At 30.3% G+C, this 5,624-nt stretch overlaps 1 long non-coding RNA gene across 1 annotated transcript; it reads right to left on the bottom strand.

The window, feature by feature from the left end:
- Window positions 1-1,316: 1,316 nt before the first annotated feature.
- Window positions 1,317-4,610, bottom strand: LOC111635385. The gene is made up of 3 exons (XR_002758365.1): window positions 4,376-4,610; window positions 3,986-4,042; window positions 1,317-1,577 (listed from the first exon to the last, which is right to left on the bottom strand). It is a non-coding gene; the product is annotated as an uncharacterized LOC111635385 (long non-coding RNA).
- Between the last annotated feature and the right edge of the window lie 1,014 nt (window positions 4,611-5,624).

Genomic DNA, 5,624 nt, shown 5'->3' with positions numbered 1-5,624 from the left:
ATCACATTCTATGCTAAATACACTTTAAATCAGGTCATCTCAAAGCACTCGATATTACATTGTCAGGGATCGATGGGGAAAAAATTCTATTAAAAATTGACAATGTCAGTCAATTTTACTAACTTAATAACACTTATCATATATGTAATGTTATAAATAACAAACAATCTAAAAATCCTTATTATCACATCGTTACAATGCCAATTTTTCATTTATTTAATTTAAAATATATGCTCTTCACCCCAAATCAGTAGTGGCTTGCCCCTGTACGTCATACTTTACCTTTAACAATAGAATCGTGCTGGTCATCTATCTGACTGCTTTAAGGAAAAAATTTTTCATTTGAAATAACGTGACTTGCGGTTTGCATCGGAAGTTCGTATATAGTTAGTACATAGTCGTGGTCTCCTGCTGTCTCTAAAGTTTCCGTATCTGGTCTCGTCTTTCATTTATCTAACTTCGTTCTCGAGATAAGGAAAAAACAGACGGAATTTTCTAATTGCAGCCCAATAAGAGTCTTGTTTGCTTGTCCTATTATAATTACGTAGCTTAACAGTAAAGTAGAGGGTGTCCATGAAAGGTTGAGAAATTCTTGAAGTGGTCGACTGTTTGGATACGACTGAAACTCCAAAATTTTCAAAGAAGTTTTTCAGCCACAATCGTGATGTTTACCAGTAAAACCCACAGGTGACTCATTGAGTTCTCCTACGCCGTTTAGTGAACAGAACAATGCAGCTATTTTTGTTTACGTCAGGCTTTTCTGGTGTGTCCATTTGGCATTTCATATCTATTTTCTTTGTGAACGTATGCACTGTTTCCCTATTTTATTGTAGCTAAAAATGGATAACTTATACAAAGAGCCAAACAACAATAATATTAGCTTACAAGTGACCGAGTGGATAAAACCACTGAACACAATGGTAATGGTCGCGGGTATGTACAGTTTTCTGTGTTATCCGCGCGTGTCTAACACCCAAATAGACATCAGTTTCCCACAGAAAGTTATTCTGGAAGGCATTTCTTTGACAGATTACCAAGTAATATATTGCATTCTATCAATCCAGTCCAATCCAGTTTCTAGTGTATTAAATATTTATATTGCATATTCGGTACTGTCTGATGATTTTTCCTTCTGTGATTATTTAATATTTATTCAGAGACAAATTAAATAGTTACAAAATTTTATTTGTAATACATTTCTTCCTGTGATTCATAGAATATAGCATAAATTGACATAATCGATGAACAAAAGTTGAATTCGTTTGACTAATAAATTAATTCACAATACTATTATAAAAGAAAATTTAATATGTAGAATTTCGACATTGAGACACACTAAAAATTATTAAGATTTGAAGCTGTAAATCCATATTAAGTGAGAAAAAGATAAATTTAATCATGACACACTAAGCAATAACATTTAAACCAGGAACATCCACCTCCGTATGCATGATAATGCTCCATACATAGACGTTTGCACCTATTATTTACCAACTCGGACCAAAAAACACATTTGTACGATCTGCCGTTAAGTGTCGGAGTAAAACGATATCCTCCTTTGCCAAATACAAGGTACTCTATATGAAAAAGAGATTAATTACGATCCATTTAAGGATGACTGTTTTATGCACTGAGTGACCACAAAGTCTCCATGCATGAGATTGTGTCGTGGATCTCCCAGGTGGAAAGTACTGTATCACAACGATGATCCGATGGGCTTCCACGAAATCTAGACCTAACATGTGACAATTCGCATTGGAACAGTGTAAAATAATTTCTTAATCCAGCTTTATATCGGATGAAGATCTAAAAACAGTTATCCGTGAACAATCCGTGAAGCAATTAAAAGATAATTGCTTCCAATGTCAGTCAACATGGAAGAAGTCTCCATGAACACAATAAAAGCTTCAAATTTGTGCAAAGAATAGAGAGCAACATATTTCTAAGTAACATGCAAAGGGACTTTGTGGTCACTTTAGAACAGGGGTTCCCAATTTTTATTGCTTGTCGATCCTGTTCCAAAATTGGATTTAATTTATCGACTACTATATTTACTGACACAAATTAAGAATAAATTTAAAAAAATAGGATGAAATAAAAACCATTAGTCAATTAGTCACCCTAATGGTTTATTTCTAAAATTTCGAGTTCCCGTTTTACTCCTTTCCTCCATCGTTTTCGTGAGTAACCTCCAGGTCTCTCGGCTGGTGGAATCTCTAAAAACGCCTTTTTAGGTCTTCGCAGGTAGTCCATTTTTGGAATATGTCTCAACCATAGTATCAACTTTTAAATTTTAGTAAAGTAAAACATGCAATTTTGTATAAAACACATCATTTTAATAATACTTTCCGCCCCTCAAACGACATCTAGTAATTTATCGATCCCTATCCTCTTGGGATGCCGCGTGCCGTATATGACACGAAATTTTTCTTTCAAAGAATGAGAAGCAGCTCTGCTTTTTTGCTTGCTAAACAATTATATTAGTTATACATTTTGTCATTAGAGTTTAGTGAAGCTTATTAGACCACATGCGTTCCACTGTGACAGAAACAAAGGAAAATATAAGTGAATGTCTGAGCACATGTTTTTGGAAGTGATCATGTTTTTGGAAGTGATCATAAGTATGAATGCTTGATGTTAGTATTCAGTTTTCTCTATTTATATTGATTATAATTTTACAATTTATGCATGCTTTTGTTGAGGAGACTTCTAAGATTATATAGGCCTAAGAGTATTTTTTAAAAACTATATTAATAACAATATTTCATGAGATGAGCTAACTTTTCAACGTATCGTATACGACACATTGGGTCTCTATGTTACAATAATTACATTACAGTGTATGAACTGTTTTCATATTTGCAAGTTATTTACTTTTATAGATATTTGGTTATTAGGACCGCAATATGTTTTCTATTATTTATTATCATTTTTTATTCAATTAATTTATTAATAAAAATAATTATTTTTTTTATTCATCACAAATTTCTGTGATTTGTTTTTGTCTACTTATTTTTTTGGTCTGCAAAGTTTTTTTTATTAAAAACTTATAAATTATTAATATCATAAATCACATATTTATAATAAATGTCAATGATCTAGTTTTAATTTATCATTGTCAACAGCGAAAATAAAAAAGAAACATGATAGGACACATGATATTGATAGAAATTTGTCTGAACTGAAAGTCTGGTTCAGTGATAAAGACATGACCAAACATTTGTTCTTTGAGCAGACTGTCCTGGAGAGTGTAAGTCATTAGTCTGCTCAAAGAACAAATTAAAAAAGTGTCAAAATCGCTATCACATTCAGACAGTACAGGCAATAAGAAAAAAGGGATCAATAAAAATGACGAAAAACAAAGAAAATCATACAAAAAATACTTCAACTTTGCATCCCAGTGAAATACAATGCAAAAGTGAAGCAAAACACATGCCAGAAATCATAGTAAATTGCAAAAATTACCACTGCCCAATGGAAGAATGTAAAAGTGTATGAGCTACAGTATACTGTATCAACTACAAAATACATCTGTGCCTTGGTAAAATAAAATTTGTTTCAAAGCATATCATATGTAAATATAAAATGTCAACTAATATACAAAAACAGTCAAATAAACCATTTTTACATGAACGGAAAAGTTTGCATTTTGTATAGGTAGAGAACCATTGTGTCATATAGGACACGTACCATTTTTTAATGACCAGAACATAAAAATTTTAGAAAAATGGCAATTTACTAATAAGTGTCACCTAAAGGTCAAAAGCAAAACAAAACTTCAATAAAAAAAAATAGTTTTTTTCAGTAGTGGATCTCAAGAGGCTATAAAGACCACTATCGACCAGGTTGGGAACACCTGCTCTAGAATATCTTATAATTGGATAGTGTTTAAACTAAATATATTAATTAATAACTCTATAAATAATTTTGAGCCATTTAATTAATAAATACTTTATAAAATTTGAAAAAAAATTAAAAAGTTTACCGAAATTTAAAAGAAGTAAAAAGATGCAAATAAATTTTAAAGACGACATCGCAATTTCTGAAAGTAAAACAAATATTAAAATTAATAAAATTATATTGAAAGATTAAAAATATAATAATGTGACTTAAATTTATTTAACGTTTATAATGATTATGTAGAATAAATCTTTCTATACTTTAAATGAATTTTCTAATGTTTTTAATCTTTATTTAAAAAGAAATCGCATGAAAAAGTTCATTTTTTGCCTGACTTGTGAGAGCCAATTTAATATTACTTAATTAGGAAGTTTTCGATGGTGACAAATGCTTCAAAAAAACTGTTAATATTTAAAATAGAAGCTATATGCAGAAGGCGTGCATTTACTGCAGCAAAAGTAATAGAGCCGCGTACTTCTTTTCGGAACTCCGCAATCTGTGTGACTTCTTGTACATGTAAAGAACTTCTAAATAAACCTGCTCCTACAGATCCATTATAATAAGTTACTTCTGTATCTCTGTTGACATTTTCTGAAGCACCCAACCTATAGAAGATTCGTTAAGCCTGCATGAAATTGTCATATTTTTATTTTCTAGCGCCAAAAAATCACACAATGCCTCATAATTTTGAGTTGTTATTGTTGAAGAATAAAGAACTGATGTTTCAGTTCATTGTATTTTAAAAATGATAAGTTCTGTTTTCTTTGTTTTCTTCAATTCAGAATTTCAAAAAGTACCCAGAAATCTTTTATAAATCCAGATATTTCGGTAAAATGTTTTATATTTTTTACAGCAATATGTTTTTTCAAGAGATTATTCACAAATAATGTATTTCTTTAAACAAAGAAGAAAAAAATACTCTTCACAGCCAAAAATAAAACCACTTTATGTCAAGCAATACAAAAAATTCAATCAAGAAGATGTGTTTCAGTAACCAATTACAATAAGCGTCTTATAAACGTCTCGATTCATGTGACGTTTATAATTGCTATTGATTATTTCAAAGAACTTGCAAGAAAATAGTCTCTTACATCTTTGCTTTCACTGATTTCATTTCGGGATTCTGCGAAAATGAAATTTTTAATAAGAAAGATTCTGTAGATACTGAAATTTTTAAGACCATTTTTGTAAATTGTTTAAAAAAGTTTAAAATTAAAACACTTAGAAATTCATAATAGTTTAGTATTGGTAGCAGCTGATGGATTTTTTTTTGTTTTTTTGTTTTTGCAGTACACTGCTTTGTAGAACTCGGACCTAACTTCCTCTAAATTTGCATGTTTTTGGCATTAATCTACAGCATTTATTGCTTCTTGTAACGCCTATTTCTATTATTTTAAACGCAATTTTTTAGAAAGTACTGTAACTTAAAACATAAAATGTATACAAGACAAAATATATGATGTGTATACCCATAAACTTGTTTTTAAGATATAAACACTTAAAAATGCATATTTTATACAATATAAATGTAGTTATTTTCGTAAGATGGAACATAATACGATAATTAGTTCGAATTATTGCACTGTACTTCTTTCTAAAGAAAAAAAAGCTAACAACATAAACGCTTTACCGCAATAAATAAAAATCTAGCAAGGAGTTACTTAACTTTTCCGGCAATATTTCAAACTGCGCGCGTTGCGTCATCTGTTACGATATTTTTTTAT

Source organism: Centruroides sculpturatus, unplaced genomic scaffold (assembly GCF_000671375.1).
Source record: "Centruroides sculpturatus isolate CEXI.00-Female unplaced genomic scaffold, Cexi_2.0 scaffold122, whole genome shotgun sequence".
Lineage (NCBI taxonomy): Eukaryota > Metazoa > Arthropoda > Arachnida > Scorpiones > Buthidae > Centruroides > Centruroides sculpturatus.
This window is presented reverse-complemented; position numbering and strand designations above follow the sequence as displayed.